The sequence below is a fragment of the Mesoplodon bidens genome (assembly GCF_964165515.1).
Source record: "Mesoplodon bidens genome assembly, chromosome: 4".
Lineage (NCBI taxonomy): Eukaryota > Metazoa > Chordata > Mammalia > Artiodactyla > Ziphiidae > Mesoplodon > Mesoplodon bidens.
The window spans coordinates 120,593,791-120,620,741 of NC_138160.1; the positions used below are offsets into that span (position 1 = coordinate 120,593,791).

General features: G+C 39.6%; 1 protein-coding gene across 1 annotated transcript in view; it reads left to right on the top strand.

Annotated features, from left to right (window-relative positions):
- LOC308616369 (uncharacterized protein) overlaps positions 1–26,951 on the top strand; it is a 172,708-nt gene that overhangs the window by 120,490 nt on the left and 25,267 nt on the right. The gene's annotated exons all lie outside the window — the stretch shown is intronic.

The window sequence follows — 26,951 nt, forward strand, 5'->3', positions numbered from 1 at the left end:
TACATTGTTTGGAGATACTGTCTTCCAGTCTATAGCTTGTCTTTTCATCCCCTTAACAGGATCTTCCTAAAGCAAAAGTTTTAACTTTCAGTGAATTGCAATTTATTTTTTGGATCATGCTTTTGGTGTCAGGTCTAAAAACTGTTCACATACCCTAAGCCCTGAAGATTTTTCTCCTATGTTATCTTCTAACATAGGGGGTATTTAGGTATTTATCCAAGAAATAAAAAGCATATTCTGTCTTTAGGTTGAGAGTCACTTTTTTATCTATGGATGACCAATTGTTTCAGTACCATTTGTTGAAAAGACTACACTTCTTACATTGAATCACTTTTGCAATTTTGTCAAAAGTCACTTGGCCATGGGAGTTCCTGGTGGTCTGGTGGTTAAGACTCAGTGCTTTCCTCTTCCAAAATATAGCAGAGGGAGGAACACTCCCAAACTCATTCTACGAGGCCACCATCACCCTGATACCAAAACCAAAGATGTCACAAAGAAAGAAAACTACAAGCCAATATCACTGATGAACATAGATGCAAACATCCTCAACAAAATACTAGCAAACAGAATCCAACAGCACATTAAAAGGATCATACACCATGATCAAGTGGGGTTTATTCCAGGAATGCAAGGATTCTTCAATATACACAAATCAATCAACGTGATACACCATATTAACACACTGAAGGAAAAAAACTATATGATCATCTCAATAGATGCAGAGAAAGCTTTCGACAAAATTCAACACCCATTTATGATAAAAACCCTGCAGAAAGTAGGCATAGAGGGAACTTTCCTCAACATAATAAAGGCCATATATGACAAACCCACAGTCAACATTGTCCTCAATGGTGAAAAACTGAAACCATTCCCACTAAGATCAGGAACAAGACAAGGTTGCCCACTCTCACCACTCTTATTCAACATAGTTTTGGAAGTTTTAGCCACAGCAATCGTAGAAGACTCAGTGCTTTCACTGCCATGGCCTTGGTTCCATCCCTGTTCGGGGAACTAAGATCCAGCAAGCCATGTGGCCAAAAAAAAAAAAACAAACAGAAGAAAACCACTTGGCCAGGGGCTTCCCTGGTGGCTCAGTGGTTGAGAATCTGCCTGCTAATGCAGGGCACACGGGTTCGAGCCCTGGGCTGGGAGGATCCCACATGCCGCGGAGCAACTAGGCCTGTGAGCCACAACTACTGAGCCTGCGCGTCTGGAGCCTGTGCTCCGCAACAAGAGAGGCAGTGATAGTGAGAGGCCCGTGCACTGCGATGAAGAGTGGCCCCCACTTGCCACAACTAGAGAAAGCCCTCGCACAGAAACGAGACCCAACACAGCAAAAATAAATAAATTAATAAACTCCTACCCCCAACATCTTCTTAAAAAAAAAAAAACCACTTGGCCAAACTAAGTTTAAGGGAGGGGTATGCTGGGATTTAAAGAAGATGTTTTTTATTCCTCAGGAAATGGAAGCATGCAGGAGTTAGTAACAACCATGTTAAGACCACAGAGGAGGCAGGCAGCGTTAGTGTGGAGCTATACCAGGAAGAATACCATTGTATGTTAAATAGAGGAAGGAAAGAAATCAGGTCCTTTGTGACATATTTATGCTACTGGAGCAAACTAATCATGACACATACTCTGGACTTGAGTTGTGTGAACCAGTAAATTCTTATGGCTTAAAAAAAAAAACTAGTTGGCCTTACTTGTGTGGGTCTGTTTCCCTGTTCTCTGTTTTGTTTCATTGCACTATGTGTGTGTCTCTCTTCCAACACCATACTGTCTTGATTACTATAATATTTTGTAAGTCTTAAAATTGGTTAGAGTAATACCTCCCACTTTTTCTTCTTTTTGAAGATTGTTTTAGCTATTCTATAGGGCCTGTGCCTTTATGTATAAATTTTGGAATAAGCTTGTCTATATTACAAAACATTTGCTCATATTTTGATAGGAGTCACAACCTAGAGATCAAAGTGGGGAGAATTGACATCTTTACTATATTGAGTCTTCCAATCCATGAACATTGTATGTCACTTGCTCCATTTATTTACTCTTTAATTTCTTTCATCAGCATTGTTTAAGTTTCAGCCTACAAGTTCTGTGCCTATTTTGTTAGAGTTATGTCTAAGAATTTCACTTTTTGAACAATTGTAAATGGTGCTGGGTTTTTCATTTCAATTCCACGTGTTCATTGACAGTATATAGAAATAGAATAGATTTTAATATGTTGATCTTGTATCCTATGACCTTGCTTAAGTCACTTTCTGGTTCTAGGAGTTTTCTTATAGATTCCTTGGGATTTTTTATGTAGACAATCATGTCATCTGCAGATAGCACAGTACTACTACTTTGTTTCAATCTGTATGTCCTTTCTTTTCCTAGCCTACTGCACTGTCTAGAACTTCTAGTATTATGCTGAAAAAGAATAGTGACAGTGGACATCCGTGGCTTGTTCCTAACCTTAGGTGGGGGGAATTTAGTCTTCTACTGTTAAGTATAATGTTTGCTTTAGGTTTGTGTGGATGCTCTTTATTAAGTTGAGGAAGATCTCCCCTATTCCTTGTTTTCTGAGAGTGTCTTTTTCTTTTTCATAAATGGGTGTTAAATTTTGTCACATTCTTTTTCTGCATCCATGTATATGATCATGTGGTTTTTCTTATTTAGCCTGTTGATATAGTGAATTACATTAACTAATTTTCAAATATTGAACCAGGCTTGCATCCCTGGAATAAACTCCACTTGGTCATAAAGTGTAGTTCTTTTTGCATATTGCCGAATTCTATTTGCTAATGATTTGTAAAGGGTTTTTGTACCTACATTCATGAGGAATATTGGTTTGTAGTTTTCTTTTTTTGTGTGTTCTTTCTTTGTTTGCCTTCTGATATCAGGGTAATAGTTGCTTCATAAAATGAAATGGAAAGTGTTTTCTGCTCTTCTATTTTCTCAGAGAGATTGTAAAATTGGTGTTAATTCTTCTTTAAAAATTTGGTAGAATTCTCCAGTACAACCATCTGGGCTTAGAGATTTCTTTTGGGAAATTTTTAATCTCTGAATTCAATTTCTTTACTAGCTATAGGACTATTTAGATTATCCATTTTATATTGGGTAAGTTGTGGCAGCTTTTATTTTTGAGCAAGTGGTCCATTTCATCTAAACTGTCAAGTTTAGATGCAAACAGTTGTTCATAATATTCCCTTATAGTCCTTTTAATGTTTGTTGGGTCTGTAGTGATATCCCCTGTTTCACTGTGGATATTGGTTTATCAGTCTTGCTAGAGTTTGTCATTTTGTTTACCAGTTTTACTGCTTTTCAGAGAACCAGCTTTTTGTGCCATTGATTTTCTCTATTGTTTTTCTGTTTTCAGTTTTATTGATTTCTATTTTTCTTTAAAAATAGTTTTATTGAGGTATAATTCACATATCATAAACTTCACCCATTTTAAGGGTGACAAGTTAGACCAGTTTGGGTACTTTGTACTGCTATGCAACCATCCTCACTATCCAGTTTTAGAACATTTCCTTTACCCCAGAGATTTCCTTTGTGTCTGTTTGCAGTTAATTCCCACTGCACGCTGAGCCCCAGGCAACCACTGACTTGATTTCAGTCTATAGTTTTTCCTTTTGTAGAAATTTCATATAAAATATATAGTTTTTTGTGTTGGCTTTTTTCACTCAGCATAATGTTTTTGAGGTTCTTCCATATTGTATAGTATGTATCAGCACTTCATTCCTTTTATTGTTGAATAGTATTTCATTGTAAGGTTATACCACATTCTGTTTATCCATTTAACCATTGATGGACATTTGGGTTGATTCCAGTTTGGGGCTATTGTGAAAAATGTTGCTATGAACATTTGCTACAAGTCTTTTTATGAACATATGCTTTAATTTATCTTGGATATATACCTAGGAACTCAATTTGATTGATTCTTTTTTTAAATTTATTTATTTATTTATTTATTTTTGGCTGCGTTGGGTCTTCGTTGCTGCACATGGGCTTTCTCTAGTTGCGGCGAGAGTGAGCTACTCTTTGGTCTGGTGTGCAGGCTTCTTATTGTGGTGACTTCTCTTGTGGAGCATGGGCTCTAGGCATGCGGGTTCTAGAGTGCAGGCTCAGTAGTTGTGGCGCACAGGCTTAGTTGCTCCACGGTATGTGGGATCTTCCTGGACCGGGGCTCGAACCCATGTCCCCTGCATTGGCCACTGCGCCACCAGGGAAGTCCCAATTTGATTGATTTCTGCTATTGAATTTATTATTTTTTGCTCTGCTTGCTTTGTGTTTATTTAGCTCTTTTTCTAGTTTCTTGAGGTGAGATCACAGTTTATTGATTTGAGAATTTTTATCTTTATTTAGTGCTATATATTTCCCTCTAGGAATGCTTTAGTTGCATCCAATAAATTTTGATACATTGTATCTTCATTTCCATTCAGTAAGTGTATTTTTAAATTTTCTTTAAGACTTACTCTTTAACCCATGGATTATTTAGAATTGTGTTTATTTCCAAATGTTTGGTGGTTTTCCTGTTGACTTTCTGTTACTGAATTTTAGTTTAATTTCAGGATGTTCAGAGCATATATTTTGTGTGATTTCCATTCTTTTAAAATTGTTCAGCTTTGTTTTCTGACCCTGGATACAATCAGAATGTTCCATGGGCACTTGAATAGAATATGTATTCTGTTTTTGGGGGGGATGTTCTGTAAGTGTCAATTAGGCCCTATAAGCTAATGGTGTTCCTCACTCTTTCGATATTCTAGTTAGTAATTCTATCAATTATTGAAAAAGTTTTATCAAATGTTCACTTCTTATACATTTTTGTTCTGTCAATTGTTGTCAAATTTAAGTCTCCACCTATATTTTGGTGGATTCGTCTATTTTACCTTTCAGTTGTATGTTTTTGCTTAACGTATTTTAAAGTTCTATTGTTAAGTACATACACATTTAAGATGGCTATGTCTTCCTGGTGGACTGACGCTCTTATCATTATATAATGTCCCTCTTTGTCCGTTTTAATTTTCTTTGGGTAAATAGACATATGAGATTGTTAAATATTCTTGATACTTGATACATTGACCTTTTCGTCATTTTGTAATATCTCTCTTTATCTCTGCTAATATATCTTGTCTTAAGGCCTAATTTTTTCTGATATTAATGTGGTCACTCCAGCTTTCTTATAGTTAATGCTGCATAGTATATCTTTTTCAATTCTTTATATATAAAGTATTTTTCCTGTAAAAGGACATAGTTGAGGCTTTTTTATCCACCACTGATCTTTAATTGGCATGTTCAGATCACTTACATTTAATGTAATATTGATATGATTATGTCCACCATTGTGCTCTTTGTTTTCTCCTTGTCCATGCATTGTTTTTTTTCCTTATGGAACTTTTTATTAATTTAATTTTTATTTTATATTGGAGTATAGTTGATTTACAGTTTTGTGTTAGTTTCAGGTGTACAGCTAAGTGATTCAGTTATACATATACATATATCCATTCTTTTTCAGATTCTTTTCCCATATAGGTTATTACAGAATATTGGGTACATTTCCCTGTGCTATACAGTAGGACCATGTTGATTACCTATTTTATATATAGTAGTATGTAAATGTTAATCCTAAACTCCTAAGTTATCCCTCCCTGCCACGTTTCCACTTTAGTAACCATAAGTTTGTTTTTGAAGTCTCTGAGTCTGTTTCTGTTTTGTATATAAGTTCTTTGTATCACTTTTTAAAAATTCCACAGATAAGTGATATCATATTATGTTTATCTTTCTCTGTCTGACGTACTTCACCTAGTATAATATTCTCTAGGTGCATCTATGTTGCTGCAAATGGCATTATTTCATTCTTTTTTATGGCTGAGTAATATTCCTCTGTGTGTGTGTGTGTGTGTGTGTGTGTGTGTGTGTAAGTGTTGTAATTGCACATCTTCCTTATCCATTCCTTCATCAGTGGAGATTTAGGTTGGTTCCACGTCCTGGCTATTGTAAATAGTGCTGCAATGAACTTTGGGGTACATGTATCCATGAGGTTGATATATATATATATATATATATATATATATATATACACACACACACACACATACACACACACATACAGGATTGTTTTAAGTTGCTTGTCTTTTAATTTCAAATGCACTTTCAATATCCTGCATTTGTACTCCTCTTTTCTCATGATTGCTGGTTTTGATAGCATATTTGTGTGTGGATGATTTCCTTCATTTACTGTATGCTTGCATTTACCAGTGAGCTTTCCCATTTGTAATTTTCTTGTTTCTATTTGTGGCCTTTTCTTTTCCACCTAGAGAAATTCCTTTAGCATTTGTTCTAAAGCTGGTTTGTTGTTGCTGAATTCTCTTAGCTTTTGCTTGTCTGTAAAGATTTTGATTTTTCTGTCAAATCTGAATAAGAGCCTTGCTGGGTAGAGTAACCTTGGTTGTAGGTTTTCCCCTTTCCTCACTTTAAATGTATCATGCCACTCCCTTCTGGCCTGCAGAGTTTCTGCTGAAAAATCAGCTGATAAGGTTATGGGGGTTCCCTTGCAAGTTATTTGTTGCTTTATGCTCGTTGGTTTTATTATTTTCTCTTTGTCTTTTATTTTTGTGAGTTTGATTAATATGTGTCTCTGCGTGTTCCTCCTTGGGTTTATGCTGTATAGGACTCTCTGCACTTCCTGGACTTGAGTGAATGTTTCCTTTCCCTTGTTAGGGAAGTTTTCAGCTATAATCTCTTCAAATATTTTCTCGGTCCCTTTCTCTCTCTCTTCTCCTTCTGGGACCCCTATAATGCGAATGTTTGTGCATTTAATGCTATCCCAGAGGTCTCTGAGACTGTTTTCATTTCATTGTTTTTTCTTTATTCTGTTTCACAGCAGTGATTTCCACCCATCTGTCTTGCAGGTCACTTGTTCGCTCTTCTGCCTCATTTATTCTGCTATTCCTTCTAGTGTATTTTTCATTTCAGTTATTGTATTGTTCATCTCTGTTTGCTTGTTCTTTAGGTCTTCTAGCTCTCTGTTAAACATTTCTTGTATCTTCTTGGTCTGTGCCTCCATTCTTTTTCTGAGATCTTGGATCATCTTTACTATCATCTCTGAATTCTTTTTCAGGTAGGTTGCCTATCTCCACTTCACTTAGTTGTTCTTCTGGGCTTTTATCTTGTTCCTTTGTCTGGAATGTATTTCTCTGCCGTCTCATTTTGTCTAACTTTCTGTGGTAGTGGTCTCCTTTCCACAGGCTGCAGGATCATAGTTCTTCTTGCTTCTGGTGTCTGCCTCCTGGTGGGTGAGGTTGGTCCAGGTGCTTGTGCAGGCTTCCTTACGGGAGGGACTGGTGCCTGCCTGCTGGTGGGTGGAGTTGGGTCTTGTCCCTCTGATGGGGGAGGGCCATGTCAAGGGGTGTGTTTAGCGGTGACTGTGAGCTCAGTACAACTTTAGGCAGCCTGACTGCTGATTGATGGAGCTGTGTTCCCCATCACTGTTTTTTTGGCCTGAGGGGTCCCAGCACTGGAGCCTGCAGGCTTTTGGCCCGGTCTCAGTGCCAAAATGACGAACTCCAGGAAAGCTCATGCCAATGAATATTCCCTGGGGCCTCCACCACCAGTGTACTTACCCCCACAGTGAGCCACAGCCAACCCCACCTCCCCAGGAGACCTTCCAAGACCTGCAGGTAGGTCTAGCTCAGGCTTCTATGGAGTCATTGCTTTGTGCTGGGTCCCAGTGCACGGGAAATCTGTGTGCATCTTGCAAGAGTGGAGTCTTCATCTCCCCTAGTCTTTTTTTTTTTTTAACATCTTTATTGGAGTATAATTGCTTTACAATGGTGTATTAGTTTCTGCTTTATAACAAAGTGAATCAGTTATACATAATACATATGTTCCCATATCTCTTCCCTCTTGCGTCTCCCTCCCTCCCACCCTCCCTATTCCACCCTTCTAGGTGGTCACAAAGCACTGAGCTGATCTCCCTGTGCTATGAGGCTGCTTCCCACTAGCTATCTATTTTATGTTTGGTAGTGTATATATGTCCATGCCACTCTCGCTTTGTCACAGCTTACCCTTCCCCCTCCCCATATCCTCAAGTCCATTCTGTAGTAGGTCTGTGTCTTTATTCCTGTCTTACCCCTAGGTTCTTCATGACATTTTTTTCCTTAAATTCCATATATATGTGTTAGCATATGGTATTTGTCTTTCTCTTTCTGACTTACTTCACTCTGTATGACAGACTCTAGGTCCATCCACCTCATTACAAATAGCTCAATTTCGTTTCTTTTTATGGCTGAGTAATATTCCATTGTATATATGTGCCACATCTTCTTTATCCATTCATCTGATGATGGACACTTAGGTTGTTTCCATCTCCGGGCTATTGTAAATAGAGCTGCAGTGAACATTTTGGTACATGGTTTTCTCAGGGTATATGCCCAGTAGTGGGATTGCTGGGTCATATGATAGTTCTATTTGCAGTTTTTTCAGGAACCTCCATACTGTTCTCCGTAGCGGCTGTACCAATTCACATTCCCACCAGCAGTGCAAGAGTGTTCCCTTTTCTCCACACCCTCTCCAGCATTTATTGTTTGTAGATTTTTTGATGATGGCCATTCTGACTGGTGAGAGATGATATCTCATTGTAGTTTTGATTTGCATTTCTCTAATGATTAATGATGTTGAGCATTCTTTCATGTGTTTGTTGGCAATCTGTGTATCTTCTTTGGAGAAATGTCTGTTTAGGTCTTCTGCCCATTTTTGGATTGGGTTGTTTGTTTTTTTGTTATTGAGCTGCACAAGCTGCTTATAAATTTTGGAGATTAATCCTTTGTCAGTTGCTTCATTTGCAAATAATTTCTCCCATTCTGAGGGTTGTCTTTTCGTCTTGTTTATGGTTTCCTTTGCTGTGCAAAAGCTTTGAAGTTTCATTAGGTCCCATTTGTTTATTTTTGTTTTTATTTCCATTTCTCTAGGAGGTGGGTCAAAAAGGATCTTGCTGTGATTTATGTCATAGAGTGTTCTGCCTATGTTTTCCTCTAAGAGTTTGATAGTTTCTGGCCTTACATTTAGGTCTTTAATCCATTTTGAGCTTATTTTTGTGTATGGTGTTAGGGAGTGATCTAATCTCATACTTTTACATGTACCTGTCCAGTTTTCCCAGCACCACTTATTAAAGAGGCTGTCCGCTCTCCACTGTACATTCCTACCTCCTTTATCAAAGATAAGGTGACCATATGTGCATGGGTTTATCTCTGGGCTTTCTATCCTGTTCCATTGATCTATATTTCTGTTTTTGTTCCAGTACCACACTGTCTTGATTACTGTAGCTTTGTAGTATAGTCTGAAGTCAGGGAGCCTGATTCCTCCAGCTCTGTTGTTCATTCTCAAGATTGCTTTGGCTATTCAGGGTCTTTTGTGTTTCCATACAAATTGTGAAATTTTTTGTTCCAGTTCTGTGAAAACTGCCAGTGGTAGTTTGATAGGGATTGCATTGAATCTGTAGATTGCTTTGGGTAGTAGAGTCATTTTCACAATGTTGATTCTTCCAATCCAAGAACATGGTATATCTCTCCATCTATTTGTATCATCTTTAATTTCTTTCATCAGTGTCTTATAATTTTCTGCATACAGGTCTTTTGTCTCCTTAGGTAGGTTTATTCCTAGATATTTTATTCTTTTTGTTGCAATGGTAAATGGGAGTGTTTTCTTGATGTCACTTTCAGATTTTTCATCATTAGTGTATAGGAATGCCAGAGATTTCTGTGCATTAATTTTGTATCCTGCTACTTTACCAAATTCATTGACTAGCTCTAGTAGTTTTCTGGTAGCATCTTTAGGATTCTCTATGTATAGTATCATGTCATCTGCAAACAGTGACAGCTTTACTTCTTCTTTTCCAATTTGGATTCCTTTTATTTCCTTTTCTTTTTGATTGCTGTGGCTAAAACTTCCAAAACTGTGTTGAATAAGAGTGGTGAGAGTGGGCAACCTTGTCTTGTTCCTGATCTTAGTGAAAATGGTTTCAGTTTTCACCATTGAGGACAATGTTGGCTGTGGGTTTGTCATATATAGCCTTTATTATGTTGAGAAAAGTTCCCTCTATGCCTGATTTCTGGAGGGTTTTTATCATAAATGGGTGTTGAATTTTGTCAAAAGCTTTCTCTGCATCTTTTGAGATGATCATATGGTTTTTCTCCTTCAATTTGTTAATATGGTGTATCACGTTGATTGATTTGCATATATTGAAGAGCCTTGCATTCCTGGAATAAACCCCACTTGATCATGGTGTATGATCCTTTTAATGTGCTGTTGGATTCTGTTTGCTAGTACTTTGTTGAGGATTTTTGCATCTATGTTCATTTCCCCTAGTCTTGTGGAGCTCCTGCACTCAAGCCCCACTGTCTTTAAAAGCCAAATTCTCTGGGGGCTTCTCCTCCCAGTGCAAGACCCTCAGACTGGGGAGCCTGATGTGGGGCTCAGAACTGTCACTCCTCTGGGTGATCCTCTGTGATATAATTTTTTTTCCAGTTTGTGAGTTGCCTACCCAGTGCGCATGGGATTTCTTCTTCCTTTTTTTTTTTTTTTTTGCCATGCCATGCAGCTTGCAGGATATCAGTTCCCTGACCAGGGATTGAACCCAGGCCATTGCAGTGAAAGCACCAAATCCTAACCACTAGGCCACCAAGGAACTCCCTATGGAATTTCTTTATATCATGAAAGTGCCACTCCTAACATCTTGTTGTGGCTTCTTCTTTGTCTTTGGATGTAAAATATCTTTTTTGGTTTGTTCCAGTCTTTTTTGTCGATGGTTGTTCAGCAGTTGGGATTTTGGTGTTTTCGTGAGAGGAAGTGGGCTCAAGTTTTTCTACTCCACCAATTTGTCCAGAATCAAGGGGTTGCTTTTAGTTTGGGTGTTTGCTGCCTCTTTCCTCAGTGTGTGCTGGCTGTTATCCCCTTGATATGGTGTGTGTAGGTGCAGCAGCCCCGCGCACGCTTCTGGTTCGGTGGGGGCAGCAATTGGTGTCCAGCACCCATGTGTGCTCTCCATCCACTGTTAATTTCTTCTTTTATCGTTTCTTGCCTTCTTCTAGGTTATTGTTTAGTATTCTGTTTTGTCTCTGATATTAGTTTATTAAGTATCCTCTTTGATTTTTAAGTGTGTGTTCTGGGGTTTACACTATGTTTACACTATGCATCTTTAACTTATGATCATAAATGTAATAGAATTTGAGTAATATTACACCACTTTAACAGTATACTTCCATTTCCCCTCCTTTGTTTTTTAGTGCCATTGTTGCCACACATTTTACTACTGTAGTATTTTAAGCCCCACAATATGTTGTTATTATTTTTGCTTTAGGTAATCATTTATCTTTTAAAGAAATTTAAGCATGAAAAGTCTTTAATATGCAACCTACATTTTTATCATTTCTGTTACTGATTCCTTACACAGACCAAAGTTTTCATCGGTGTCACTTTTCCTTTTGACTAAAGAGCTTTCTTTAATGTTTCTTGTAGTATAGATATTCTGGTTATATATTTTCTAGGTTTTTGTTTGTCTGAACAAAAATCTTTATTTTACTTTCATTTTTGAAAGGTACTTTTGCTGGATATAGAATTCTAGGTTTCCAATTCTTTTCTTTCAGCACTTTAAAGATATTCTTCCTCTTTCTTCTGCCTTGCATTATTTTTGATGCGAAGTCTGCAATCTTTCTTATGTTTGTCCTCCTGTATTTCCTCTGACTGCTTCTAAATTTTTGTCTTGATCAATGGTTTTCAGAAATTTGATTATGATGGACCTTGGTGTACTTTTCTTTATTGTGTGTTTTCTTTATGGTGCATTTTCTTTGTGGTGTGTTTAATCCTACTTGGGGTAGCATACTTGAACTTCATGATTCTGTGGGTCTATAATTTTCTTTAGATTTAGGAAGTTTGAGGCTATATTTATTCAAATACTGTTTATCACATGCACACACACACACATACAAAATTAGAGAACTCCAATTTCACTTATGTTAGACTACTTGATATTTTCCCGCAGGTTGCTGAAACACTGTTCATTTTTTTTAAATCTTTTTTTCTCTGAAAATTGCCTCCAGGTAAAATAACAGATCCTGGGGCTCATCTCATTGCTTCCCTTCTCTCAGTCTTGCACTCCTTTTGAGCCAATGGCTAAAAGCATTTTTCTACATATTTTCATCATTTTTCTATTTGTTTATAGTGGTATGGCTAGTTCCACATTGTCAGAAGAAAAGGTTTTCACTTTGGCTTTTTTCTTTTTTTTTTTGCGGTACACGGGCCTCTCACTGCTGTGGCCTCTCCCGCTGCGGAGCACAGGCTCCGGATGCACAGGCTCAGCGGCCATGGCTCACGGGCCCAGCTGCTCCACAGCACGTGGGATCCTTCCAGATCAGGTCACGAACCTGCGTCCCCCGCATCGGCAGGCAGACTCTCAACCACTGTGCCACCAGGGAAGCCCTTCACTTTTTTTTGCACTAAAAATATATTCTGAAAATCATTCTATATCATTTTACAAAGATCTTTCTTTGTAGCTTAATAAAACTCCATTGTATGTGTACGTGTCATAGTATATTCAACCAACTATAGTTTTCCATTTAGGTAGCTTTCAGTCTTTTTGCAATTACAAATAATGCTGTAATGAATAACCTGGTTCATATATGTATTTTCATAATTTTTGAGGTGTATATTTAGGGTAAATTTCTAAAAGTGTGATTGCTAAGTCATAGGGCAAGTGCATATGTAGTTCTGTTAGATATAACTATTTCCCTATATACAGATTGTACCATTTTGCATTCCAGTAGACGAGAATGTTTATTTTCCCATAGCCTCATCTATAGAATATGTTGTCAAGCTTTTTAATTTTTGCCAACCTGATCAGTTTTTTAAATCTCAAAATCATTTTAATTAGAATTTCTCTCATTACTGTTGAAGTTAAATACCTTTTCATATGTTTAAGAGCCAGTTTATCTTTCTAAAAATTGTTCATGTTTTATATTCATTGTTCTATTTTCTATCTTCTAGATTTTTTTTTAGTATTTTGTCTTTTAGAAAGTTATTTATATGTTTAGAGATGTTAGCCCTTTGTCCAAGATATAAGTTGCAAATATTTTCTCCTAGCTTGTCATTTGCCTTCAACTTTGTTTATGGTATTTTTGCACTGCAATGTTTTTCCCCCTTTATTTTTATGTAACCAAATGAATCAGTCCTTTTCTATATTGCACTTAGGTTTTGAATCATAGTTAGAAAGCCTTGTCCCACACTCAGGTTGTAGAAAAATCCATCAGTTTTCTTCTAGTACTTGTATGGGATTTTGGTTTGTACATTTAGATCCCTGATCTATATGGACTTTATTCTTGTGTGTGCTGAGGTATGGAACTAATTTTTTCTTTTTTTTCTTTTTTTTCTAAGTGGCTATCCAGTTGTCCCAGTACTGTTTATTAAAAACTTCATCCTTGTCTCGGTGATTTGAGATTGCATCTATATCATGTACTAAACTTCTATATTGCCAGAAGGTTTTAAAGATCAGAAAGTCACACTTCTTTCTCACTCAAAGTTATCATTATATATTGAAGTCAATTATTTCGTTTAGAAATATAACTCAGCCGTACAAGGCTACCTGTTTCAAAAAATTGATAATAATTTAGGTAACAATATAATAGCATGCTGGGGAAAAATTAAACAAATTTCATCTCTCTAAGGAGACTTAAGGTGTCTTGGGATATTTTCATATGGACAAATTTAGCAATTTTTTGCGGGTAGTTTCCTGGCATATTTAAGCTTTGTGGTATAATAAACAGTAATAGTACTGATGTGATCAAGACTAGAAGAGATTATCACTCAAATGGAAGGGAGAAGTAAACCTCTTTTTTTTTTTTTTTTGCTTAAACTTTGACCTCTAAATCACTGATTGTAGTTCCAAAATATTTTAATGAAATAATTTCTTATTCTTAAGGTTCATAGATCATCTTTTCAAATCAAAGTATGCAAAATATTTTCTCACATAAATAAACTTCAGATGAACTTCACGGAAATATTAAGGCTAAACCATTCAGCTTCCACCAAATCCTTGAATATCCCACCTGTCTGAATTGTGGTACATGTTGATCTATTGATTATCTGTTTTTATATAATTTCTCCTTAAATTATCCCTTAATTTGACCTTAGGATGTTCCTCAAATTGGCAAATTAGATTGAATTCAAAGATTACTAGATGATATTTAGGCTTTTAAGGGATAATACATATGTTTTTCCTTGAATTCATTAATTTAATAGTATCATGAATAAGATTTTCTGATATTATTAATCCTCTTGGAATAAATGATATTAGGTAATTACCTAATATTTAAAAAATAATATTAGGCAATACTTATGGAGAGCTTCTCTGTGCCAGGCAAGGCCATTTTCATGGGCATGTGAACTGTGCAGTCATACTGGTTCCCAACCTTAGAAGGGCCCTGCATTTGGTTTAATGCTCTGCTGTCATCATCTTGAAATTGTAGTAATTTTTTAACAGGGAGCCCCCTGTTTTCATTTTGTGCTTGTCCCGCAAATTATGTAGCCAGTCCTGGTACCAAGCACTGTGTTTAGCAAGGAGAGTATATAATTTAATATATATTTTTGAAAGATTCTTCGGGTTTCCACATGTGAAATGGAGTTTAGGGAAAGCAAAAGAGGAAGTAAGAAGACCAGAGAGGAAGCTGACAGTATTTAAGGTGACTTTGTCTCAGGTGGTAGTGGTAGAGGGGAAAGTAATTGATAGATTCAAAGTATATTTTGGAGGTAGTAAGCATTGACATGACTGGTAATGAATTAAATGTTGGAATGTAGAAAAAGATGTTAAGGATGACCTGGGAATTTTTGACTAGACTAGAAGTGCCCATTATTAGATGCGGACATTGGAGACAGAACATTTTTGAGGGTGTGGTTAAGAGTTGGGTGTGACATTATGCTAAGTGAAAGAAGCCAGATACAAAAGGCTATGCGTTTAAAAAATTGTTTTTAATTGAAGTATAGTTGATTTACAGTGTGGCAGCACAGTGACTCAGTTACACACATATATATTCTTTTTTTTTTTTTTTTTTTTTTTTTTGCGGTACGTGGGCCTCTCACCGTTGTGGCCTCTCCCACCACGGAGCACAGACTCCGGACACGCAGGCTCAGCGGCCATGGCTCACGGGCCCAGCCGCTCCGCAGCACGTGGGATCTTCCCGGACCGGGGCACGAACCGTGTCCCCTGCATCGGCAGGCAGACTCTCAACCACTGCGCCACCAGGGAAGCCCTATACATTCTTTTTTATATTCTTTTCCACTATGGTTTATCCCAGGAGATTGGGTATAGTTCCCTGTGCTGTACAATAGGACCTTGTTGTTTATCCATTCTATATGTAGTAGTTTGCATCAACCAACCCCAAACTCGCAGTCCATCCCTCTCTCTCTCCCTACCCCTTGGCAACCACAAGTCTGTTCTCTATACCTATGAGTCTGCTTCTGTTTTGTAGATAAGTTCATTTGTGCCATTTTTTAGATTCCACATATAAGGGATATCATATGGTATTTGTCTTTCTCTTTCTAACTTAGTTTGATAATCTCTAGTTGCATCCATGTTGCTGCAAATGGCATTATTCTGTTCTTTTTTATACTGTGTAATATTCCATTGTATATATGTACCACATCTTCTTTATCCATTCATCTGTCAATGGACATTTAGGTTGTTTCCATGTCTTGACTATTGTGAATAGTGCTGCTATGAATATAGGAAGGCATGTATCTTTTTTTTTTATATATAGCAAAGTTGGGGTGTTTACTTAGGGACAAATGACTGTGAAGCTTTTATTTATTTGGTAGTTGGTTTGCGTGGGGTTTTTTTTTTGCAGTTTATTAATTAATTTATTTATTTTTGCTGTGTTGGGTCTTCGTTTCTGTGCGAGGGCTTCCTCTAGTTGCGGCAAGCGGGGGCCACTCTTCATCGCGGTGCGCGGGCTTCTCACTATCACGGCCTCTCTTGTTGCGGAGCACAGACTCCAGATGTGCAGGCTCAGTGGTTGTGGCTCACGGGCCTAGTTGCTCCGCGGCATGTGGGATCCTCCCAGACCAGGGCTCGAACCCATGTCCCATGCATTAGCAGGCAGATTCTCAACCACTTCGCAACCAGGGAAGCCCATGTATCTTTTTTGAATTATAGTTTTGTACAGATATACGCCCAGGATTGGGATTGCTGGATCATATGGTAATTCTATTTTTAGTTTTCTGAGGAACCTCCAAACTGTTTTCCATAGTGGCTGCACTAACTTACATTCCCACCGACAGTTTAGGAGGGTTCCCTTTTCTCCACACCCTCTCCAGCATGCGTTATTTGTAGACTTTTAAATGATGGCCATTCTGACCGGTGTGAGGTGGTACCTCATTTGCAGCTTTGATTTGCATTTCTCTAATAATTAGTGATGTTGAGCATCCAAAAGGCTATGCATTTTATAATTCCCTTTTTTGTGAAATTTCTAGAAAAAGGAAAACTATATAGAAAATCGATCAGGGGCTACTTGAAGCTGGGGGTGAGAGCAAGGATTGACTGCAGACAGGCATGAAGGATTTTGGGGGTTGATGGGAGTATTCTAAAATTGGATTGTGGTATTGGTTGTGTAAATGTATAAAATTGCTAAAAATCATTGATTGTCCAAGTGAGCTGTATGGTAAGTACAAAGCTGTTCAAAGATTAAAATAAAGGATTGAGATACTGGTGATTATGTCAAGGAGTACTATTATTATTCCCATTTTATAGTTAAAGAAAATAAAAGTTAAAAATAAAAGCTTCATGGTTACATAGCTACTAAGTATAATGTCCAGTATTGGAACTCAAGTCTTTTTGACACTAAGGCCTCACTGTTGAACACTATAATAGATTCACTTTCTATTTTAAAATTGTTTGCTGCATCTTGTTGATCTAAGGCTCTCTTGGAATTATAAAACAGAGAGGAAAGAAGATAAGAGACTGGAAAATTCCATTGATCCTGTACACTGGTACTTCCATTTCCCCTGGATATAGGTGACAGCAAGTTTTATGTCCAGTGTGAGTTATATTACCACACCTTGCTTGGCTCTTTGGCAAACTATGTTTTCTCTTTCAAATCTTTAGGTTAAGAAATAGTTTCACTAGCGCCACTGGTAGCTTAAAAGACGGACTGTATCTTCCAAAAATGCTTTCTCCTAGGGAAAATGGATACACGCTAATATATATAGTCCTTACTGCATTTAATGATTACTATGCCATTAGCATAAAGATTGCTATATTAATAAGCCTTAAGTATGGGGAGATGTTGGTCAAAGGGTACAAATTTTCAGTTATAAAAATGAATGAGTTCTGGAATCCGATGTACCACGTGGTGACTATAGTTAACAATATTGTAGTGTAACTTGAAATTTGTTAAGAGAGTAGGTCTTAAATGTTCTTACCACACACCTTAAAAAATGGTAACTAGGTGAGGTGATGGATGTGTTAACTATATTGTGTTGATCATCTCACAATATATACATATATTAAATCATCATGTTGTACACCTTAATTTATATAATTTTGTTTGTCAATCAAACTTCCATAAAGCTGGGAAAAATTAAGCATCAAGTGCCTACTGTGCTAGTCACTGAGGAGGCAAGTGATAATCAAAACAGGCATGGTCTCTGCCTTCTTGCAGCTTTATTTTTTTAGTGGGAGAGGCAGGCACTATGCTTAAACAAAATATAATTATAAAATTTTAAATTGTGCTAGGTCAATAAAGGAAAATATAAGGTTCTCTGTGGGAGCATAACAAAGGATCCTGGTTTTAAGTGGGGCCTAAGGAAGACCTCTGTTAGGAAACAACATTTAAACTGAGAACTGAAAGATTTGTAGAAATAAGCAAAAGCAAAGGGAAGGAAGGGAAAGAAGCTTTCCTAGGAGAAAAAAGCATGAAGAGCTTGGTTGACTGACCACACTGAAAGCAGTGTAATAAAATATTGAGAGAAGGGGAAGGCTTGAGAACTTGGATACTATGCAAAGGATTTGGTATTTTATTTCAAGAGTAGTGAGTGAGATGCTGCTGAGAAGTTTTGAGCTGGAGAATATTCTGATTCAATTAAAATTTTAAGATCACTCTTGCTACTGTAAACAATGGATCCAAGGAGGGTTCTGCTGGCTTATCAAGAGGTCTTAGGAAAACTATGGGCCTTATTGTTAAAGGGAAAACTACTTCAGCTTTTAAAAGCTAGTTTTTGAAAACCAGAATGTCAATTAAGTGATGGTGAATAGGGAAAAAATGATTGATAAATAGGTATGTCTGAAAAACCTACTAGATCAGTGCTTCTCAAACTTTAATGTACATTTAAATCACCCTGGCTTTTTGTTAAAATGCAAATTCTGATTCAGTAGGTCTGGAGTGGGGCATTTCTGCATTCCTAACAGCTCCCAGGTGATGCCCATGCCATTGGTCCTTGGCTCACACTTTGAGTAGCAAGTGGCTGGGCTACTATATATGTTCTAAATTCTATATTCTAATCTTCTAACACCTATCAGCCTTGGTGGTATGGACAATTGTCAAATTTGAGTATTTAAAACTGGAGGTTTTAAGAGAGAAAGTATTGAGGACATAGGTCAAATATGGCTTTTCATCTCTTCAATAAATATCCTATATATACTTACTTCCTATATACCTATCTAACCTCTCTGCCTACCACCCTTCCTCAAGGTTCAGTTAAAATTCAGAAAGGACTATATGCAACCAAAGTGGTGTCCAAGATAAGCGTACAGAAATAGTATGAGGTTCTTTACATCTAGTATCTAATGGGGTGATGTGCATCATTAATTAAGACTTACTATGTGCCAGGATTTTATCTGCCTTATTCATTTAATAAGACAGGAACTCGGGAACCCTTAGAGGGTAGTTTCTTGTCTAAGGATGTACAACTCAGTTCTAACTTATATCATAGCTGCCTCTCTTATTCATTATCCTAATCATTACTATTTTGTTTGACTACAATCCTAAATGCAGAAAACTTCAGGCTCTTTATTCTGTGGCTAAAGGCTTTGTATTTCTGACATACCAATCATTTTATAAAGGTCCCAGGTGGTAAATAAAACCTGGTCTTTTTTCTTTTTCTTTTATGTTTTTTTTTGGGGGGGAGGGGAGTGAAGAGAGGGTATTATCTTTTATTAGCAATGCAACGTCTCTTTGTGGTATGCCATATGATCTTGAGAAGCAAATTGATCAAGTAAAGGGAAACTTTAGAGATGCTCTCTGATTGAGGTTATGCTTTGTTGGGACAAACAGAATAGAAAAATTTCACATTGCTCCCTGGTTGTTAAGAAATAAGAACTAAGCAACAACATCCAATTTAAAAAGAAATCTGAATTGTACTTTTAAATTTCGTAAAACAAAGTTAAACCAAACAGCTGGTAGCTCCTGTAGATTTTCTCTACTGAGGAAGTGACCCGCAGTTCTACAGTTTCATTTGGTAAAGATATAACTGAAATTATCAACACCTCCACAGAAATACTAAATGCCTCGCCACAATATGGTCCAGCTAGGTAAGTTTTACCTAGTCCTCCGACAAACCAGATAACGTTGTGTCGTTTTCGGTTTGGTTTGAACCCCCTTCTTGGGATTAAAGTCAGCGGTTGAAGTGTTTAATAGGCCTTAGTTCGGCTTGAAGACTCGCAGAAAGGCCATCTCCATCACCCTGCAGTTAGCTTTACAGCTAAGGTGGGTTTCCGATGCGCGGATACTGCCAAGGAGCTCTGGCTGTAAAGTCTGGAAGGAAGCCAAAGGAAAGAAGTTCCTGGCGCTAGCGCTGGTCCCGCAAAGAGAGCCGGGCGCTGGCGCATTTTTCGTGCAGTTATTGGCTGGAACTCTGCGTGCCGCTGTCGGCCAATGAAGAAGCTGGAGATCTGGCCCCGGCCCGTCCCCTCTTGGCGCCGCGGGATGAGGCAGAGACTGAATAGCCGGCGAGCAAATCACGGCATCCAGAAAGCCATGTCCGACTCGGAGCCCAGCGCCCGAGCGTTAACCCGCTGAAAGTTTCTCAGGGAAGAAGCCGGGCCGATCTGGACCCCGCTAAGAGGAACTGCCTTTGAGTGAGATGGTCCCAGAGGCCTGGAGAAGTGGACTGGTAAGCACTGGGAGAGTGGTGGGAGTTTTGCTTCTTCTTGGTGCCTTGCATAAGGCTTCCGCCGCCGTCATTCGCTATGAGATCCTGGAGGAAAGAGAGAAGGGTTTCGCGGTGGGAAACGTGGTTAGGGACCTTGGCTTGGATCTCGGCAGCCTGTCAGCCCGCAGGCTCCGGGTGGTGTCCGGAGCTAGCCGAAGGTTCTTTGAGGTGAACTGGGAGACGGGAGAGATGTTCGTGAACGACCGCCTGGATCGAGAGGAGCTATGTGGGACGCTGCCCTCCTGCACCATAACTCTGGAGTTGGTAGTGGAGAGGCCGCTAGAGCTGTTCAGCGCGGAAGTGGTGATCCAGGATATCAACGACAACAATCCCTCTTTTCCTACCCGGGAAATGAAATTGGAGATTAGCGAGGCTGTGGCGCCGGGGACGCGCTTTCCGCTCGAGAGCGCGCACGATCCAGATGTGGGAAGCAACTCTTTACAAACCTATGAACTGAGCCGAAATGAGTACTTTGCGCTTCGCGTGCAGACGCGGGAAGACAGCACCAAGTACGCGGAGCTGGTGCTGGAGCGCGCCCTGGATCGGGAGCGAGAACCAGATCTCCAGCTGGTGCTGACAGCGTTGGACGGAGGAACTCCGGCTCGCTCGGCCAGCCTTCCTATTCGAATCGTCGTGCTGGACGCGAATGACAATGCGCCCACCTTCAACCAGTCCTTGTACCGGGCGCGCGTCCTGGAGGATGCACCCCCCGGCACTCGCGTTGTGCAAGTCCATGCAACGGATCTGGATGAAGGCCCCAACGGCGAAATCATTTACTCCTTCGGCAGCCACAACCGCGCTGGCGTGCGGGTACTATTCTCCTTAGACCTTGTAACTGGGGTGCTGACAGTCAAGGGTCGACTGGACTTCGAAGACGCCAAACTCCATGAGATTTACATACAGGCCAAAGACAAGGGCGCCAATCCTGAGGGAGCACACTGTAAAGTTTTGGTAGAGGTTGTGGATGTAAATGACAATGCCCCAGAGATCACAGTCACCTCCGTGTACAGCCCAGTCCCTGAGGATGCACCCCTAGGAACTGTCATTGCTTTGCTCAGTGTTACCGATCTGGATGCTGGGGAGAACGGGCTGGTGACTTGCGAGGTTCCACCAGGTCTCCCTTTTAGCCTTACATCTTCCCTCAAGAATTACTTTACTTTGAAAACAAGCGCAGCCCTGGATCGGGAGACTGTGCCAGAATACAACCTCAGCATCACGGCTCGAGACGCGGGAACCCCTTCCCTCTCAGCCCTCACGACAGTGCAGGTGCAAGTGTCCGACATCAACGACAACCCTCCACAATCTTCCCAGTCTTCCTACGATGTTTACGTTGAGGAAAATAACCTCCCCGGTGTTCCAATACTAAACCTAAGTGTCTGGGACCCTGACGCCCCGCAGAATGCTCGCCTTTCCTTCTTTCTCTTGGAGCAAGGAGCTGAAATAGGGCTAGTGGGTCGCTATTTCACGATAAATCGTGACAGTGGCGTCGTATCATCCGTAGTGCCCCTGGACCATGAGGATCGGCGGGCGTTCGAATTAACAGCTCATATCAGCGATGGGGGCACACCTGTCCTGTCCACCAACATCAGCGTGAACATATTTGTCACTGATCGCAATGACAATGCCCCCCAGGTCCTATACCCCCGGCCTGGCCAGAGCTCGGTGGAGATGCTGCCTCGAGGTACCTCCGCAGGCCACGTGGTCACCCGTGTGGTAGGCTGGGACCCGGATGCAGGGCACAACGCCTGGCTCTCCTACAGCCTCTTGGGAGCCCCCAACCAGAGCCTTTTTGCTGTGGGACTTCACACGGGTCAAGTCAGCACTGCCCGCCCAGTCCAGGATACAGATTCGCCCAGGCAGACTCTCACGGTCTTGATCAAAGACAATGGGGAGCCATCGCTGTCCACCACCGCGACCCTGACTGTGTCAGTAATCGAGGAATCTCCTGAAGCCCGAGCTGAGTTCCCCTCCGGCTCTGCCCCCAGGGAGCAGAATAAAAATCTCACCTTTTATCTACTTCTCTCTTTAATCCTGGTCTCAGTGGGGTTTGCAGTCACAGTGTTGGGAGTGATCGTATTCAAAGTTTACAAATGGAAGCAGTCCAGGGACCTATACCGAGCGCCCGTGAGCTCCCTGTACCGAACACCAGGGCCTTCTCTGCACGCGGATGCCGTGCGGGGAGGCCTGATGCCTCCACACCTTTACCATCAGGTGTACCTCACCACTGACTCGAGACGCAGCGACCCACTGCTGAAGAAACCAGGTGCTGCCAGCCCACTGGCCAGCCGCCAGAACACTCTGCGGAGCCTCGATCCAGTGTTCTATAGGCAAGTGTTGGGTGCAGAGAGCTCCCCTCCCGGACAGGTAAGGGTTAGCAAGTCATCCTGGAATGATATTAATGCTTTTTGATTCCTGCCTCAGTTTCAGGAAAGCATGTAGCCGCCTTTATTTTCAGTGATCAAGATGTTTTCCTAATGATGCATCCACATTTTCACTTGGCCTTTCCCAGATCAAACGTCATGCCTTTGGGGGAGGGGATGGCCCAGGTAGAGTGTGGTTTGTGGTCCCACACAGTGTGGAGTTAATTGACTCATCTGTGGACACAATTCACACCCTCAGTACTCACTTGCCATAGCAACTAACCAATCCTGCTAAAGGGCCATTAAGCTATAACTCGCCATCTCAGCACTCAAGAGCTTAGCTTGGTGTCATTTGCATTGAGTACAAGCTGATGAATACCTCTAACCAGTGGCAGCTGCTAGGAATATAAAAACTACCTCATCTGTCCATCTTTCAAATGATTGCCACATCTGCATTAAAGCTAATGGTTTGCTGATAATTTTCCTTTGACTACACAGATCCTGTACCTCATTCTCAGATGACTTTCTATGAAAGAAATAAAATTCTAGGGTCCTTTAAATTTTGTTTCAAGCACAGTGCTGGAAATTAGGTGGACATTACTCACAAAAAATTTTATGTTATGATAGTGATACATGTGCATTATAGAAAATTTGGAAAATATGTAAAAGTATAAGAAAAAAATTAAAACAAATTATATTCTCCAAATCCAAAGGTAACTACCATTCATTATCAAAGTAAAAGTAATCATTTATTTTGAAGATAAATCCAGACAATCCGGAAGAACATAAAGTACAAAATGAAAGTTCTTCTTGCCCAAAGTGTTGTTTCCTATCCTTTCATCATTTGTCTTGGGTATACACATAGTGTGAAAGGTAGGTAAATTCATATCCTGAGAAAAAGATAAAGCTTTCATTTATTCAGAATGGTGTGCAGGTCTTTGTTTTGGAGTGAAATTAAACACTTCCATTTGTGGGAGAACAACTGTTACTTTGTTACTAATAAGTGTGTTATTGCTATCAAGCCTTGGGTTTGGCAGTTAGACACTTACCATCTATGAGTCCATGGCCAAGTTAATCTCTTTTCTAGACCCTTTTTCATATGCAAAAAGGGAGTAACAAAGGTTTTATAACATTAGTGCATGATATAATATACGCACAGTGCCTAGTGTATCAAAGGTGTTAAAAAATTCTTAGCTATGACTAATATTTTTTATTAGTTCTTAACCCACTCCAAATCTTAATTAAACACACTTTAGAAATGAACAAACCTGGAGACAGTCAAAGATGACAAAGTAGAGGCATAGATGGAAAGGCTAAGGAAGGATGAAAGCCAGAGAGAAGCAGCTGCTGCTTTTCTGGTCAGACTGGAAAACAACTGGCATTTTCCCATGGACAATGTTCTCAAACTTGGTTGCACACCAGAATTACCTAGGGACCTTTTAAAAATTCTGAAGCCCAGGCCACATCCCAGATGGATTAAAGCATAATCTCTTGAGATGGGACACAGGCATCAGTATTTTTTGAAGGTCCCCAAGTGATCTCAATGTGAAGACGAATTTGCAAAGCATTGCCCTAGGACCTGCCAGTCTATCAGTTAGCATGTTTTTGAAGCAAAGTGTTATTCTGGTGTTCACAGAACCAGCAGCCAGCCTTACTGGGCCAAACCGAACTTTAAAAAATTCTGTGATGTTATTTCCCAACCTTAAAATATTATATAGAATAGCTCTAGGAGAGCATTGTAAGGAAGACATAAGATATTTCAGTCATCTGAAGAAAAAATCTTCCTCAATGACTGGCACCTGGGCAACTATTTCTTTAAAAATCTAGAGCTAGGCAATGGGTATGGGGTTTCTTTTGGGAATGAAAATTTTTTTCTATAACTATACTATGGTGATGGTTGCATCATTTTAGTATATGTGAATATACTAAAAACCATTGAATTGTACATTTTAAAGGGATGAATCAATCATGGTGTAATGGATGAATTATATATAATAATATATAGTTATTTATATATAAATAATTATATATTATTTATATAGCTCAATAAAGGTGTTTTAAAAATCTAGAGAGGGGAGAATCACATGCCTGGCATAAAAAGGTCAAGTCTAGGATGTGTAGGATTTAGCCTTTATGATCTTCCAGTTCTAGTAATATAGATTGTATGCCTGTTTGTTTTGCTGTGAACTTGCAAATAAAAGGGATTGAGACCTATAAGAGGTCTAGTTCTTTGATATTAAAGGCATCAGTAAAGGACCAGTTTATGGTTACAGGGATGACAAACTGGTAGAAAAATGATTTAAGATGTTATAGGAAGAGGGGCTTCCCTGGTGGCGCAGTGGTTAAGAATCCACCTGCCAGTGCAGGGGACACAAGTTCAAGCACTGGTCCAGGAAGATCCCACATGCCGTGGATCAACTAAGCCCATGAGCCACAACTACTGAGCCGGCGCTCTAGAGCCCACGCTCTAGAGCCCACGTGCCACAACTGCCAAAGCCGGTGTGCCTAGAGCCTATGCTCTGCAACAAGAGAAGCCACTGCAGTGAGAAGCCCGCACACTACAATGAAGAGTAGCCCCCGCTCGCTGCAACTAGAGAAAGCCCGTGTGCAGCAACGAAGACCCAACACAGCCAAAAATAAAATAAAAAATAAATACATTAAAAAAAAAAGATGTTATAGAAAGAGGCTTTATTTCTTTCTAGAAAGACCAGAGGTGGCAGTGGGGAGATCCTAGTACTGCAGTTACTAGTTGAGCTTTACACAAGTCTCCTAACCTTTCTGATCTTCAGTGTTCTCATCTATAAAATCTTCCAAAATTGTGTAAGAGTGAAAAGTAATGCATATAAAATGTATACTCAATATAAAATACTCATATAAAGTACAAGTATTCAGAAGATATTTGTTGAACTAATAATTAGTGATATTATCATTTCACCATTTATTGAACATCCCTATGTACCAGACACTTTAAAAGAGAAAAAGACACAGCCCCTGCCGCTATGGTATGCAGGGTACTGTAGGAGACAGACACGCACACACATCCACAAAAATGATAATGGAGATCTGTATAATACAAGAAGCAATGGGAGCAAAGGAAAAGAAACACCTAAGCCTGGGGAAATCAGGGAGACTTCATAGAGGTGATGATGCTTGATCTGAGAACAAAAGGTTGAGTAGTAGTTTGTCAAATAATAAAGGGGAAAAGGGGGTAGAGAGGGACTTGCAGGAGATTCCATGCAGAAGGATTATGATTTTTCATTATTGCTGAACCTTAAAGTGTGTTTGTAAAACAATCTTTGCAGGAGATAAAGTGAAGCAATTAGGCAGGAGTTAAATCTTGAGTTACCTTTATGCCATGCCAAGGAGTTTTTATTTTATTCTGTATCCATGATGGTCATTGCAGAATTTTGAACTGACATAAATGTGATGTCATCAGGGTTTTTTGTTTGTTTTGGAGAGATTATTCTGGCAGCCATAAATGAAATGGATTGGGGATATTGGGACTGTAGACAAAAAAAAAATGAGAAGGCTCTTATAGTATTTGAGAAGATTGATAAATGCTTGAACCAGCACAGTGACAGTATAGATGGAGGTAACTATAGTGAAATTATCAGCACTCATTCATTGACATGATAAAGGGAATGAGGGAGAGGAATGAGTCAAGGATGACCCTCCTTACTCCTCTCCATTGTGACTGACCCAGCTTGGTTGGCTAATGGTGTCATTCCACTGAGATAGTGAATTCTGGCATAACCACCTGATAGGTCAGATTGATTGACATCTCCGTCATTCCCATGGGAGGAGGGTTAGGCGTTTGGGAGTAAAAGAACCCAGAAAGCAGATACCTCCCTTTGAGACCAGAGTGTTGGTTGCTGGCCTCACCATCCAAAGATTATTCTTGAGGATCAAGGGCTTGGGAAAACACCTGGGGAGGATAACCTCAGGTTTGGCCACTGGTTTTGGTAGCCTAGGTGAGGATTCAGACGAATTACAAAAATCTCATGTCCAAATCAGGCTGGATTTTTCTCTTTGTGCTCTGGTGTGTTTGAGACTTGAACTACAGTTTGCAGGTAACTACAGTGTGAATTGAACGATATTTCTGCCTTTGTGCAAGGTGGTAGCCAGGCTCCAGGGAGGGTCTGGATCAGGGTGGGGGTGGGGTGAGATCGAGTCTCCCTTGCCAGAAGGCCCCCTAGGGCTAAGTGAAAAACTTGGTCTTTTGAAACAGTCACTGTTGGTAATTAACAACATATCAAGCATACAGTGGTGTCAAATAAAGGAGATTTGTAGGCACTGTGCTTTTGGTAGCAGATCTCAATCATTCAAGGAAGCTATTAAATCTGTGAACATTAGCATTCTGCCAGGAAGTGAGATGTAGTCCTTAGCGTCTCCCAGACAAACTGATTCTTTACTGAT